The sequence below is a fragment of the Malania oleifera genome, chromosome 10, assembly GCF_029873635.1.
Source record: "Malania oleifera isolate guangnan ecotype guangnan chromosome 10, ASM2987363v1, whole genome shotgun sequence".
In the NCBI taxonomy this organism is placed as follows: Eukaryota; Viridiplantae; Streptophyta; class Magnoliopsida; order Santalales; family Ximeniaceae; genus Malania; species Malania oleifera.
The window spans coordinates 14,680,968-14,698,297 of record NC_080426.1 but is presented as its reverse complement, the minus strand read 5'-3'; the positions used below and the strand labels follow the sequence as shown (position 1 = coordinate 14,698,297).

At 34.0% G+C, this 17,330-nt stretch overlaps 1 long non-coding RNA gene across 1 annotated transcript; it reads left to right on the top strand.

The window, feature by feature from the left end:
• The first annotated feature begins 12,246 nt into the window (after window positions 1-12,246).
• LOC131165653 (uncharacterized) lies at window positions 12,247-16,499 on the top strand. The gene is made up of 4 exons (XR_009139625.1): window positions 12,247-12,450; window positions 13,249-13,416; window positions 15,071-15,134; window positions 16,248-16,499. It is a non-coding gene; the product is annotated as an uncharacterized LOC131165653 (long non-coding RNA).
• Window positions 16,500-17,330: the final 831 nt, after the last annotated feature.

The window sequence follows — 17,330 nt, the reverse complement described above, 5'->3', positions numbered from 1 at the left end:
ATTAATTAGTATTAATTTAGAAATGCTAAAATATTGAGCATCTGGGGTTGAAGTAGGATTTTTGAAATTTAGGACCCGGGTGAAAGCCGCGGGTGTAATTTTGGGACCCACAGGTAAAATTCATAAAATTAAGTGAGGGTGTTAAATAATAGTTTAAACATTAATTTGAGGTATATGGAGTCTAGGGAAGGTTAGATGGGTATTATTGTGGATAAATAGATTAATTAATCTGGAAAAAACGCAAATTGCAAGAGTTGAATTTCGAGCACCAAGGGCGTAGAATTTGGATGTTATTGAGTCTCTCAGTAAGCCAGGTAAGGGAAATAAATTATAGTAGTATTTTTAGAATAACTATTTAAATTAATATGTGAAAATGTGTTTATGGTATTTTTTCTGGAAATTATTATGATATAAATATCAGATAAATTGTGTGGCATTTGAGTGATTTTAAATCGTGATACTTTGGAGTGTGAAAATAATATGTTATGAATATTAAATGAAAACTGTGTGACACATGACATGTATTGAAAAATATGAAATATAATAAAGGGTATTTTCTGAGAAAATATTGAAATGAGAATAATTGATATGATTAGTGAAAAATAATGAAATGTGATATTTATATGTGAGTCGAAATTATTTGCATGAGAAATAAGTTTGTACAAATTACTGGTATGAGTATTTTGGGAAAATGTGAAAATATATGAAATATGATATATATTATTACAAGATGATGAAATATGCATAGAAAATGATGAGAATATTTATATTGAACTGAATTGTGATATACTGGAATATGATTGATGGAATGCCAATACCGCATAATGATTGCGGGTATGTGGTAGTAAACCCTGTTGGATGGTTATGATATTGAACACGGTACCGTTGCTAATGGTGTTAGTGCAACCCCACTGACTCTTGCAGCGTGTGGCGTAACAGTTGACTGTGCCATTTTGTAGGGTTGTTGGGGCCCCTGAGTCCAGATCAGGGTTATAGGCCGGTCAGTCATACTACAGACGTGATATGTGATATGATATTTGATCTAACAGGGTTGACCAACTGCGGTTAGATCCAGCCTTCGGGCTGCACAACCTTGACCATGGGGGGAAGCATAGCATGGATAGAAAGATCCTCAGGGTGACCATGAGTTACAAACGCGATGTTGGTATTTGATACCAAGGATACTCATGAGCCGGAAAGTAAAATGGAAGCGAAAAGTGAAAGAATGATAAAATTAGCTAAAATGAGAAATGAAAGAAATAATGGAAATTGAGAAATAAAAAATGATAAAATTGAGAAATGGAACCGTGTGAGTTAATAATATAAATAATTGAGGCGAAATGAAACTCTCCGCCCAAGGGCTTACTGAGTAAGGTGAGTGCTCTAATAGGTATCAGATGTGGCCATATCTGGCTGCATAACGTGTTAGGGCAGAAGGAAGCTACATGTATGGGCGAGTAATGTAACGACTTGCTTAACTTGTCACATAATAAACATAAATAATAATAACATCAACCCAAACCCGTGAGTAGTGGGGATAGCCTAACAAACCTAAGCAGCAGTAAAAATAATTTACATCCATCAAACCATTAATTACATAATACCAGAGTCTACTACATTCCCGAAATACAGTATTTGAATACAATCTCCAAAACATCAAAATAGACCTAGGATCTTACAACAAAAATCTCCTGATCCTAAATCAAAGCTTACCCTTCTAGCAAGGAAGCTCAACTCACTCAACGGCAGCTACGACCCGCCGGTCTCTCAGGGTCTCCTAAAAAATTAATTAAGTTTGGGGGTGAGACACATCTCAGTAAGGGAAAATAAACTAAATGCAGCTGTGTGGCAACATGAATATATAATGCAGTTATATATATACAATACATTTCATATATCTGTAAACATTCGTCATAACATATTGAATCATCATATACTTTCATATTTTCTAGTAACTCATATCATTCATAAATTGTCCGTTATATATGATAATACTGAAAACATACCTATGATGAATAGCTAGCTGATGTCATGTATTACCTCCTATGACGGGTTGTGCAGCCCAAAGGCGGGACCCGACAATGGCTAGCCAACTACTGCTGAATCAAAATATTTGTAAGTACGATGGGCCCGCCGCACCCTGGTCCAGACTGCCAGGCGGACATCTATAACTCTACTCTAAAATCCACATCGACTATCCATCTCCCATCCCCTTGTGGGATGGTTAGTACAAGTCTGAACATAGATATCTGATCTATATAGCTACAGTTGAAACTATACTAAACTAACATCTGGGTTCTGATAACATATAATACATGATATTCTAGCATTTTTTTCATAATTTCATAAATACGACCTCGCTCCGAATATTTCATAATTACGGCCTCGTGCCAAACATTTCACAAATACGATCTTGTGCTGAACATTTCATAAACACGGTCTCGTGCCGAACATTTCATAAATATGGTCTCGTGCCAAACATTTCATAAATACGGCCTCGTGCCGAACATTTCATAAATACCATTCTGAAAATAAATCAATTATCATGTATTTCAAAATCATCATATACTGCATTATTTCGTAATTCCTGAAAACATGTTTATTCGTAAAATTGTCGTAACATAATACGTTTCATGAAAAATAATACTCATGCCACACAATGCTGAATTAAATCATACGTTCCATCCAAAATCGTAATTCATGTATACAGCAGTATTTTCCCAAATATACATTTACTCAATAATATTCATATATAATACATGTTTTTCTGAAAATCAATTTGCTAAGAAATAATAGTATTTTGCGTGGAAAAATAATTGTTTTAGTTTATTCCCTTACCTGACTACTAAAAAAGCCTCTAAAAATCTTGGTCTAACACCCGTAGGGTTTCTTGATCAATGCCCTAAAAACGACAACCCCCAGAATTAAATATCAGTATTTCTTCGTAAATATAATTTCCTACAACTATGGTAAGACCAAATTTGGTATAAAAAGCATTATCTCAACTTAGGGACGAATTTCAACTTAACTCTACTGATGATCCACTCCGGTAGATACAGAGAGAACTTCTCTAAGAGTGTCGTAGTGACTTCAGATCATCGAATCGGCATAAATCCGGCCCAAAATCGAAGAAAGAAGGAGAGGGAGCCAAAGGGAGGAGAGAGAGGGAGTTCCTGCGCTGAATTTCATCAAAAATCCAAGTTTCTCACTATTTATAGGGCTGGATTCGTCGACGAGCCACGTCATCTCGTCGATGAGTCCTTTAATAATTTCGTCGACGAAACCCACTCCTCATCGATGAAATTCAGACTGCCCAAAACCTCTCTTGGTATTTCCTCATTGACGAGACATGCCACCTCATTGACGAGCCCAATTACAATTTTGTTTTCCACCCTCTTAATCATTATTTAAATAATATTACTCTTCGGGTCATTACAGGTAATCTTCCCTATTCTCAGGAATTTCGTGGATAATTATGTGTTGGAAATCATTGAATTTGAAAATTGATTTTAAAGCTTATAAAAACTTGTGTTGTATATCAATATGATTATGAGAATGTGTATATCAGTGTATTTTCTCAGATGAAACAATTGGTTCGAAAAGTAAAGTGTATTATGACTAAACTCATATGGCCACACACTGTAAATAATTTATTCCTTCTTACCGAGATGTGTCTACCCAAATTATCTAAATTTTTCAGGGAACAGGGATAAACCAGGTGATAGAATTTTGTGATCATAGGGAGCTGGGACCCTGACACACAAGGTGAGTTTTTGGATTAGGGGGTGTGTAATTTCCCCTAGAGTTGAGTAGTTTTTTAGTTTGTGATAATGATGTATATGTGTGTATGTAGATACTCTGGATATTTTATTCTGAATGATATAAATACAATGTCTTCCACTGTTAGATTTTATAAATAAAATGACTTTTTACCCGATACCCAATGCGGGTCGGGTCGTACAAATGATAGTATGATTGTTGACGTGACCGATTTGTGAATGTTATGGATGACGTGTGATTATTTCATTAATTTATTTATTATAAAAAAAATTGTACGAAAATCGGGACGTCACAGAGAGGGTTGGTTTGTGTTATATATATATATATATATATATATATATATAGAGAGAGAGAGAGAGAGAGAGAGAGAGAGAGAGAGAAAATGGGATAACTTAGCAAGGAAGAAATGAATATTCTATTTATAACTAGGTTGACTCGGCCAGCCTCATCGACGAGTTGAAGTTCTCATGGACGAGCCAAAGAAGGCCACTCCTAGCCGAGAAAGCGATCTCGTCGACGAGCCTGAGATTTCAGAATTTCTGAAAATCTCTTGGTATCTTTTCGTCGAAGAGTCTTTGCGTCTCATCGCCGAGCAATAGAAGAGCCTTCGTCGACAAGAAATGGAGCCTCGTCGACGAGCTCCGCTGTTTTATCCTTTTCAATTTCCCTTCTCTTTTCTTTATTTATTTTCCGGATTCGGGTCCCTACACACACTGCTAGTCGTCATTCCACATATTGTCTCATCACAATTATACACAATTATAACGGTAAATAACATAAGTTGCCTTTTTTTTCTTCCAATTTGTATTGTTGTCCTAGTGTTTTAGCCAAAATCCTTATAATAGGTACCCACCCTCCCCTCCCCACTTTTCACGAATCATTATAGTTTCTTGGTTTTAAGAAGCTACGTCCTTTCCATCTAAACTATCAGTAGTTTCAATTAAGGAAAACTCATTACCATATTACCATTATACAGTGAACTATTTTTTTTTTTTTTTAAAGAAAGGTAATTTTATTAAAGAAAAAATAAAACAAGCAAGGAGCTTAGATTCTTAAAGAGGACTGTACAAAGAAAGAGTGGAGATGTGAATAGAGTCACTCTCCCATATCAGAAAAAAATACATGCAAACTCTTCCCAATCTAAAAATGACAAAGATGCATTGGACCTAATCCACTGATATAAATTTGTATACTATCGATCAAATATTTAAAAAGAACTTTGATCCCATGATTTTTTTTCTTTCATGTCAAAGGTTTTTTCATGTATAAGGAGTTTGTTCATAAACATTTTATGCATTGAAAAATCAAATAAATATAATTCGGCATTGCATTTCATACAAATTAATCCAATCAAAATTTGATGTTCAAACTGAATATTCTAGGTGTAGATATTTTTTATTTCAAAATACTTAATAGCATGCACTGAGTAATTAAAATTTAAAATACATTTTATGAAATAATAAGTTATGACAAATTAATATTCTTGTATGGAATTTGTAGCTTTGCTAAATTTCCCGTGTAACGACCTCAAAATTAAGACACATTTTTTTTCCACATAAATTGCTTTGATACCAAACTGTAACGTCCCCCTTTCCTAATCATTTAATAAATCATAATAAATAAAATAGTCAACCTGAACTCGTGGTTAATGAAGACACCTGTCGTACATAGCATAACCTAGGCAGTAGTGAATGTAAATCACAACCATCAACCAATAATTCATAATACCAGAGTCTACTATATCTCCAAAATACTGTATTTATATGTACAACCACAAAGTATCAAAATACATCTACTATGGCGACCTGCTTATTAAATTGATTTTTTTTTCCTCATAATAGTAAATAACATACTCTGATACCATAGTATTAACCTAAGCAGCAGGAAGCATAAATCATACAAACACAACCATAAACCATTATATACAATACCACATAATACCAGAGTACTACATGTTTCCAGAATATGTACATGTATTTGTTTCCCAAAAATACCCTCAGCTAGCTAGGGTTTATAAAAACGTTCCCAAAATGATACTCACTCTCTCTGACAGGGCACTACAGACGCCCCTCCATTTGCGAGCCTCGTCTACTCGCCTACTTGGATCACCTGAAATATATTTCAACACTGGGATGAGTTAACGCTCAGTAAGAAGAAATATGCTATTACTAGTGTGTGGCAAATGAGCTACTATATATATATATATATCATGAAATCTGATTCATATAAACATGAATGACTCTGTACAATTGTACAACACAAATAATAAAGTACACCACCCCTTTTCCCTATTGCTTGACATATCAGTATTATGGTTATAATTCAAAATACTTCTAATGTATATAAATAGGATCCCCGTTTCTGTAAATCAATACGTAAGTAATAGTAACTAAAACTGTTCCCTGTGGCTATCTATGTCATGACATGCCCCTCATGACGAGGTTATGCGGGGATTTACCCTAACTAGCCAACCAAAAATAAATCAGTGAACTTCGTCAGTCGACCTACCCACCTCAACCCATATCTGGATGGGGAGCCTAACCTCTTCAAGGGCCTAGATGGTCGACTTTACCACGTATTATCTGAATAGGTGGTTGCACTGATAAAGTAACATAGTATCTGTAGCAAAGGTACCGTGCTCTGTAGCTACAAGTCCAACAGCGTCTGATATCATATAATATTTTTCTATACATATTTATTTGATTTACCATGATTCTGAAGTAATCATAATAACCATGATACTGCAAAACGTACTAAAATCTGAATAATCATAACATGGAACTGCATATTCGTAATACTGGAATTCATATAATCAAGGTACTGAGATTCGTATAATCATGGTACTAAAATCCGTAAAATCATGGTACTAAAGTTCACATAATCATAGTACTTAAGTTCGTAAAATCATGGTACTGAAATTCATAGAAATCATGAAACTACAATTCGTAAAACATATCCCCGTACTACATACATATTAACAAGCCACATCATACTTTAATACATAATTTTTGTAAATAAATACACTGTATACTATTTAAAATTTTCCTAACATAGCATATTTCCCTTACCTTAACTTTGAAAAGCCCCTAGGGAATACAAGCCTAACACCCCACAGGGCCTTCTACAAAACACCCTGAAGCCAACATATGCCAGAACATAACATCAATATTTTTTCGCTTATATCATTTCCTATAATTGGCAGGAAGTCAAAAACTGGATAAAAGACCTTACCCTGAATTTGGGATGAAATCCAACTTTGTTTTCCTGTCGATCCGCTCTAGCATATTCGTAGAGAACTCCGCCAGGAGCGTCGTGGTAGCCTCAGATAGTCGATCCGGCGACTGGTGGGGCCGGAATCGAAGAGAGAAGGGAGAGGGAGTCGTAGGAGAGAGAGAGAGCGGCGAGAGAAATGAGAATTATCCCGAGTTTCCACTATTTATAGGGCCAAGTTCGTCGACGAGACACGTCACCTCGTCGACGAGCCCTTCACAAATTTCATCGATGAGGCCCTGTGTTCATCGACGAAATTCTGAAGACCTTCATCGATGAGACCCTATGTTCGTGACGAAGCTAGGCAATTTTCTAAATTTATGATTATTTAATATTATCTCCGCGTTCGTTAACAAAGTCTACGACCTCCTTCTGTTTCTGTTTCTGTTTCTATTTTCTCTCCCTCTTTAATACTTAAAATGCTATTATTCTTCAGGTCACTACATCTAGGATCCCACAACAAAATAATCCTGACCTAGTACATGACTTACCCTCCTAACGGGGTAGCTCAATAAACTCAACGGCGATCACGCTTCGTCGGTCTTTCTAAGTTTCCTGAAAATCATTTAATGTTTGGGGGTGAGACACTTCTCAGTAAAAGAAAATAAACTAAATACAGTTGTGTGGCAACATGAACATTTAATACAATTATACATATACAGTACATTTTATATATCTGTAAACATTCATCATAACATACTGAATCATCATATACTTTCGTATTTTCTAGGAAATCATATCATACATAAAATGTCTGTTGTATCTAATAATACTGAAAACATACTCAGGATGAATAGCTAGCTGATGCCATGTATTACCCCTCATGATGGGTTGTGCAGCCCGAAGGCGGGACTCGACAATGGCTGGCCGACCACTGCCGAGTCAAAAATATCTGTAAGTACGATGGGTCCGTCACACCTTGGTCCGGACTACTAGGTGGACATCTATAACTCTACACTGAAAGCCATATCGACTATCCATCTCCCACCCCCTCGTGGGGTGGTTAGCACAAGTCTGAACATAGATATCTGATCTATATAGTTACGGTACCGAGCTCCTAAAACTGAACTAAACTAACATCCGGGTTTTGATAATATATAATACATGTTATTATAGTATTTTTCATAATTTCATAAATATGGCTTCGCGTCGAAATCATTTCATAAATATGGCCTCGCGCCGAACATTTCAAAAATACAGCCTCGCGCCGAATATTTAAAAAATACGGCCTCGCGCCGAACATTTCATAAATACACGGCCTCGCGCTGAAATCATACATAAAACATGGCCTTACGCCAGCTATCAATCACAGACTTGCACTGAATATCTCATATATATCATTCTGAATAAATAAATCAATTATCATGTATTTCAAAACCATAATGTACTGTATTTTCATAATCCCTAAAAACTTGTTTATTTCATAAAATTTGTCACATCATAATATTTTTCATGAAAAATAACATTCATGCCACACAAAATTGAGTAATTTCGCACATGTCATTCTAAAATCACATTTTCTGTAAAATAGCAGAATTTCCCCAATAACATACATTTTCTCAATAATATTCAAATATAATACATATTCCCTGAAAATTACTTTCCTGATAATAATAATAATAATACATGTGGAAAAATAACTACTTTAGTTTATTCCTTTACTTGACAACTAAAAAGCCTCTGTGTATTCCTGGACTCATACCCGTAGGATTTTCTAATCAATACCCTGAAAATAAAAACTCTCAGTACTAAATTTCAGTATTTTCACGTGTATATCATTTCTTATAACTTCAGTAAGACCAAATTCGGCATAAAAAGTATTACCTCAACTTATGGATGAATTCCAACTTACTTTCACCAATGATCCGCTCCGGCAGATTTGAAGAGAACTTCTCCAAGAGCGTGGTGGCGGCTTCAGATCGGCGAACAGGCAAAAATTCGGCCCGAACTCGAAGAGAGAAGAGAGAGAAACCGTAAGGAGAGAGAGGGATTGATTTTTTCTAAGTTTATGCATTAAAAATCCAAGTTTTACTATTTATAGGGCCGGATTCATCGACGAGACACGTCACCTCGTCGACGAATCCTATAGAAAGTTCATCGACGAACCTGTACCTTCGTCGACGAATTTAAGACTTCCAAAAATTCTCTTTCGGTATCTTCTCGTCGACGAATCCCATGTGTTCGTTGACGAGGACCTGACTAATTTTCTTGGTTATTTCTCAAAAAATGCAATGTCGTCGACGAACACTTCTGCTACCTCCTTCTATTTCTGTTTTCATTTCCTTTTCTCTCTATTATTTAAATATCATTATTATTCGGGTTGTCACATCCTGATTTATCAAATAGTCCAAATTTCACATTGAAAATAAATTATATATGCTATGACCAATGCACACTGAAATGTCGAAGCACAAAAAATCCTCTCTTGCAATTTGCAGGCCATTTATAATAATAATTTTATCATATGTATTTCTCACGTTGAATTTGGATGGTGATAATATGGAACTATATTATATAAAGCAAAATTTATAAGAACGAAATTCTTAATCTTGCATTTGATAGTATAGATTTTGATATTTGAATTTGAATTTGCGTGAATTTAAACAAAAAATAATACAAAATTATATTAAAGTTCTTTTCAAACCCATGCAAATTCAAATTTGAAAACTAAAATGTTTACTTTCAAACATAACATAAAAGTGCGAAGTTTACAATTAAATTCACGATAAATTTTTATTTATTTTTTAAAAGTAAAAATGGTTAAACTTCTAGAGGAAGAGTAGTGTGCCTGTGCCATTAAAAGATGATATTGGTTTAGCTACAAATAAGTGGAAATATTAAATATCTTATAACAAATGAGGAGAGCGAGAGAGATCTCAATTTAAATTAAAGAAATCTTAAAAAAAAAAAAAAGTGATTAGAGAAGGAAGAAAGATGAGGAATGTTAAAAGAGCATTAAGTTAATGATTGATAAAAGTAAATATATGGCTGATTGCGTAGCAATTAAGAGTGAAATGAAATCAATCATGCTTTTTATTTTATTTTTTCATTATATTTATTTTTTTATCATATTTCATTATAAATCGATCATAACAATCTAGAGTGATTCACATGTATTGACTCTGAATTATTTTATTTCAAATGGAATAATTTTGATTCAACTTCAATAAAATATTATCTGTTTTGATTTACTAATCTCGTAATTTTATTTTATAAAAGACGTCTCAAATAATTAAAGTTCAACTCATCCTTATAAAATATTGATTGTGGCACAATACACTCTACGATTTTTAGTACTTGTCAATATAAGTTTTTAATAATAATGGGCAGGAATTTGTGCAAAATTTTTAGCAAAATGTGTATTGGCACAATTATTTTTTAAAGGTTTCAATTAATAAAGTCCGCCCATCATTTAATAATTTTATTTTAAATTTGAATGCATAAAGTAAGGATTTTTTTTCCCTAGGCGAATATAAGGGGGGAAATGAAAAATTAGAAAATGTCTTTATTTTGAATTTGATGTGTCGAAATAACAATAATGAAACAAACTCAATAAATAAAGTTCGTCCATTTTTTGTGCTTTTTAAGTGTTAAATGCATGAAAAATTTATATAAGTTATTAGTAAAGAAAGACATAATTTGCAGTTCAAAAAATATTATTGTCACAATACATTTACTAAGATTTTATTGTCAAGTATTACACTTATCTCGTTATCACTTGTCGTCTATATATGAGATTGGTAACCATCATGTAAATAATATAATATATTTTATTATTGAAATAAGATAATGTCTTAGTAAAAATAATAACTAGGGGTGCGTCAATGGGTAGGCGGCTTTGACCTTCCCAGATTTAGTATCGCATCATAGTATCCAAAGTGGTGCGATAGTGGCTGGAGTCCTCAAATTATCAAAAAAAATAAATATAAAAATTTTTCAAGAGAGGGTGAGTGTTCATTATTTACTATAAAACTCACTATATTTTGTAAACATATTTAGCCTACTTGATGCTCTCCCTAAAGATACTTTGACTAAATATGTGTGAATAATGAATTATTATACTTTTAATTTTACCATATGGTTCTTGTTTGCTTTTATATTTGTCATTACTTTTGCCTCATTTGTACTAGAATGACTAGTTAAACTATTGTGCTATAATTAGTACAAGAATATCACTAATAACGAATTTATGGCTGTGATAATTGTCATTTTATTATATGAAAAAAGGGAATGTAATTTATATTTTTTTAAAGTACAATAACACCTCCCGTTAATAAATGTCAATATTAATTGCCATTAAAGCTATATAAGCTAATAATAAATGACATTATTGATTGTATGTAAAAATAAGCTATTAATAAATGCCTCTGTAATATTGCATTTTTCTAAAATATAATTTCAAAATAATCTTCTTTCACGCGTTAACTAATTAAAAAATTCCGTTTCTAGTTGAAAATGTTAAAATAAAATAAAAATTTAAGAAAGATATAGCATATATTTGTGCCTTTCAAAATATGGATAATAAATTTAGAGAAAATAATATAGCTTCTTTTTTTTTTGCGTTAAAACTATTAAAGCATTCTTTAGAAGTTGAAAAATATTTTTTTTTAAAAAGAATAGTATAAAGGAATTTACTTTTTCATTAGATTATCAAGAAAAATACAAAATATATATATATAAAATAAATTAATAAGTGAAAAAAAATAATTTTACATATTTAAACATTTGATTTTTTAAAAAAAATATTAAAATTAAAAAAAAAATTATTTTAATATTTAATCTAAAATTATAACAAAAAAAATAATTTTTCTCATTTTTGTTTTCTTTCATTTCTCCTATTAATATCATTAATCCCAACAAAGCCTAAGAGCATTTTACCCATAGGAAACTATGTTAAGTTTTCATTTTCAATCATCCAAATAAATATAAAAATGTTATTTTAGTTTTAATAAGTTAAATGAGAAAGATATTTGTTAGTGTAAGAACCCGGAAAATATATAAAGGGATTTCTGCAGATTTCGTCGACGAAATTCAAAGGTTCGTCCATGAAGAAAAGCCGAGAGGTCTAGAGAAATTGAAATATCAGACTTCGTCGACGAGGCTGCCGACATCCGCGATAAAATCCTTGACTTTTCGTCGACGAAAACCGGGCAGGTCAAAGGGGGTATAAAAGGAAATTTTCTTTTCTTATTCATTAAGTTTCCTTACTCTCTCTCTCTACTCTCTCTCTCTCTCTCTCTCTAAACTCTCTCTACTCTCTCTCTCTCTCTAGATTTCCTCGCCGGTCGTTTATAGAATCGGAAATCTGAGGTTACCACAAGGATCGTGGAAGGATTCTCTACAACTTCTGTGGATTAAAATCTCGGTTCGAGCATTTTCAGGTTTCGGGCCAAAATCGAGGTAAGTCTCGGTTTTCATTTCTGATTCGGTATATGTGTAGTAGTATGGATTATAAGCATGTTTAGTATTGTGGTTTGTAAATTTTGGAGTCTCGGTTCATAGTTTTGAGGGCCATAGAGTTCGTGGTGCGGTTTCGGGTTGAGGTAAGGGGATTCTGTTTATATCAGTTCGTTTTCAAAATCAAAATCGGTAAGCTTGTAGGCTACGATCGTATGTATGTTTTGACCACTTATTTGGGGAAATCTATCAGGTAAAAACACGGGATTTTCGGGTTATAATTTTTGAAAAAATTGGGGATTTCGGGTATCATCTCTTATTTGATTGGAAAACTGTTTATGTTGTTTAAACTGTATTATTGAGGTGACCGTAATCCATATTTGCACAAACTGTATACTTGAAATTGTAAACAATATTGTAAAAATCCCAAAAAGGAGATATAAAAGATTAGTGGATTGATTTAAAAAAAAAATTAATGAAAAAAAATTAATTAATTAATTAATTAACTAATTAATTAATTGGATTTAAAAAAAAGAAAAGAAAAAAAAATAATAATAATAAATATTTATTATAATTAATTAATTAATTAATCGGATTTTAAAAGAAAAAAATAATTAATTAAAATTTATTTTTATTTTATTAATAAAATATATATTATTATTAATATTAATTAAATATATTATTATTATTATTATTAACCATCCTGAAGCTGAGAAGCTTCAGGATGTTTCAATTACTTTCCTTCTTCTTCTTCTTCTTCTTCTTCTTTATTTATTTATTTATTTCTTATTCTTCCTGCAGCCTGCAATCTCTCTCTCTCTCGTCACGTTCTCTCTCCCTCTCTCCTCGATTTCGTGACAGATTTTCGTTCGATCGAAAATCCGAAGATACCACTGGACTCCATTCGCTGCTGCCGTCATTTCTCCGAAGCGGATCGGTGGTAGGAGCGGCGTAAGCGTATTTCTTGGGGTAAGCTATTTTTCCCTTTTTCTTTAATTTCTTGCAAAATATAAGTCCAATTGACGAACGGACACCACCACGAGAATCTAGGGATGATTCTCTACAAGTCTAGTGAGACGGAATTCTCGTGGGGGTGTCGGGCCAAAACCCCAAATTTGGGGTGCGGCAATTATTAAGGGGCTTATTTTTAATTAATTAGCATTAATTTAGAAATGCTAAAATATTAAGCATCTAAGACTGAAGTAGGATTTCTGAAATTTAGGGCTCGGGTGAGCGCCGCGGGTGTAATTTTGGGACCCGCAGGTAAAATTTGGAAAATTAAGTGGGGATGTTAAATAACAGTTTAAATATTAATTTGAGGTATATGGAGCCTAAGGAAGGCTAGATGAGTATTATTTTGGAGAAATAAATTAATTAATTTAGGAAAAATGTAAATTACAGGAATTAAATTTTGGGCGCCAAGGGCGTGAAATTTTGGGTCATAAGGAATTTCTCAGTAGGCAGGTAAGGGAATAAACTAAAGCAGTAATTTTCCATACAAATTATTATTGATTATGAGTAAATTTATTTTCAGAAAAGCATATGTTATATTGTGTATTACAAATGAAATGTACGATTGGGAAAATACTGCTATGATGATTAAAATGTATATGTATGTATGAGATGTAAGGAATTCACGATTTTAGAATATGAAGTATGACTTTTAACAGCATATGTGTAGCATGAATATTATTTTACGTGAAATGTATTATGATGTGAAAGATTTTACGAACCAAGCATGATTTCAGGTATTATGAAAATATGAGTTATGTTGTGATGGTTTTGACGATTATGTAATAAATGATGTATTTTCAGTATATATATACCTGAAACAATTTTGGCGCGAGGCCATATATTTATGTTATCGGCACGAGGCCGTATTTATGTTATTAGCGCGAAGCCATGTATTTATGTTATCGGCACGAGGCCGTATTTATGCTATTGGCACGAGGCCGTATTTATATTATTGGCGCGAGGCCATATTTACTATGATTTTGGCGCGAGGCCATATGTATGATTTCGGCGCGAGGCCGTATCTATGTTTTCGGCACGAGGCCGTAATGATGTTACGTGTGATCATGTATTATATATTTTCACAACCAGGATGTTAGTTTAGTTCAGACCAGGAGCTCGGTACTGTAGCTATGGGTTCATTTTAGCACGAGGCCTTTTAGTGCTACCGTCCCACGAGGGGATGGGAGATGGATAGTCGATGTGGCTTTCAGTAGAGTGTGGACGTCCACCTGGTAGTCCGGACCAGGGTGTGGCGGGCTCATCGTACTTACAGACATATTTGATTCGGCAGTGGTCGGCCAGCCATTGTCGGGTCCCGCCTTCGGGCTGCACAACCCGTCATGAGGGGTAATACATGACACTAGCTAGCTAGTCATCCTGGGTTTGTTTTCAGTACTACAGTTATAACAGATGATTTTATGTATGATATGATTTATTAACAGATGTGAAAATATATGTTTACCTAGTACGATATGATTATGTTTATAGAATTATGAAATGTACTGTATACGTACAAATGCATTAAATATTCATGTTGCCACACAGCTGTATTTAGTTTATTTTCCCTTACTGAAAAGTGTCTCACCCCCAAACTTAATTAATTTTTCAGGAGCTCCTGAGAGACTGGCGGGTCAGGGCCGCCGTTGAGCTAGTGAGATTACCCTGTGAGAAGGGTAAGATTTTGTAATAGCGTCAGAATTATTTTGTGTTTGACCCTAAAGATATTTGGATGTATGTGAGAATGTATAGAATGCTCTGGTATTATGTTTTATGATTGGATGTTTGAGATTTTATGTTTACTGCTGCTAGGTTTTCCGCTGTGTTTGACAGGTGTCCCCGCTACCCACGGGTTCGGGTTGACCATTTTATTTATTATGTGATATTTTATGTTAAGAAATTGAGGGACGTCATAGATATGATTTGCCGTAAACCAAATAAGTGTGGTACGTGTGTATGTATGTATGTTGTTCCAGATATTTGTGAAAAACAGCTATGTGGCGGCTTATTACCGTACGCTGAAATGTATAGGGACGTGAGTTCCAAAGTGATTCCAGGTTTTGTGAAAATCGGCTAGGGGCAGCTAACTACCGTACGCCGTAACGGCTAGGGGCGGCTAACTACTGTACGCCATAACGGCTAGGGGCAGCTAACTACCGTACACCGTAACAGTTAGGGACGGCTAACTACCGTACGCTGTAATAGTTAGGGGTGGCTAACTACCGTACGCTGTGCCCTGTAACGGCTAACTACCATGGGCAAGAGTGGCCGGCTCTATATCTGGGGTGCGAAATATCACCAGTATGATTCGGTTGGTCACCGAATGTAGCAACGGACCACAGTGGGCCTAAGTTGACGCAGCGTAGTTTGCACATGGTAACGTAATCGGGGTTAGACCAGGTGACCTTATGTAGTTGCATATGTAGCAATGGATTCACTATTGGGCCTGAGTCAGAAACCTTCGTAGTTTAATGTGTTGGAGCGTAACCGCTGTGAGACTAGGTGACTTGTGCAGTTGTGAGTAATGTGACGACACTGACCATATGTATGTATGTATGTATTTAAGTATCATATGAACTGGAATGGATTTTGTGGAAATACTGGAACTATATGGAATTGTATAGAAATGTATGGAACTTGTTTTGAAACTGTACGTATGTGTTTCAAACTGTATCGTATGTAAGTGTTATAAAGTATGAAAATGACACTGGTATGCCACACACTGATATAACCTGTTTTCTCCCTTACTGAGAGGTGTCTCACCCCGAATATATACAAATTTTTTTCAGGTCTTTCGGGTAGCCGAAACTAGCATCCTAGCATCCAGAAACAGGGTGTGTTTAGCTACTGTTAGTACCTAATAGGTACGAATTTTGTAACCGGGTTGTCCCGATGGATTTTGTAGACACCCGTGGTATGTATAGTATCTTGTGGTTATGCTTAACCCTATATGGTATAGACTCTGGTATGGTACAGTTTGATGTAAAGAAAGACTGTATTTCGCTGCGTATATTGATAAGTATGGACATGTATTTTATGTATGTATATAGGGCATCCGTTACCCCACGGGGTCGGACCCTCTTGTTATGGTATCATGTATGTTTTATATTGATACAGAGACAGATTAGGTTACTTAATTCACCCCTGAGTCCCATTTCAAGGTTCGGGGCGTGACAGTTAGGATGTGTTTAGTTGTGCAAGAGGAATACTATTTTTTATTTCTAAATTTTAAAGTAATTACAAAAATGACACTTTGTTTTTTAATTTTCTAATGTGTATGTAAACAATTTAAAAAAGTAAAAAAGATATTTTGTCACTGTCCTATATAAATTTTTAAAATGTAGCACTTTTATAATTATTTAAAAAATAAAATAAACAATATAATTATTTTCTATAAGTGAATAGGTCGTTTGAGAATATTTGTATTAAAAGCGACTTGGAATTGGTGGTGAGATGATTCACATCTAGAATTTGTTCCACCTGGTACCTTTGGGAATTATTAGAAAATGAGTTACAAAATTTTTAGTTCTCTATAAGACACTAATTTAGAGAAGGTGATCAAGTGACGGATTTCTAGGTTTATCAAGGCGAGGGAGGCAACACGAAAATATATTTTGCAAGTGATATATTTCCGAGTAAAATGAGATGTCTCATTTGTATGGTTAAGATGAGTATTATAAGTCTTTGTCTTTAATTGACATTATTTGGTTTTTTTCTGATTTTTCTTTAATTTTGTTTGCAGTTTATTGGCATCATTTTGCAGGTACTTTGTTTAGATTTGTTTTTGTTTGATTTTGATTTCATATAGGCATGTTTAGATTGTTTTAGTTAGATGATGGTACTGGTTTCTTTTTATTATCAGTTTTGATGTC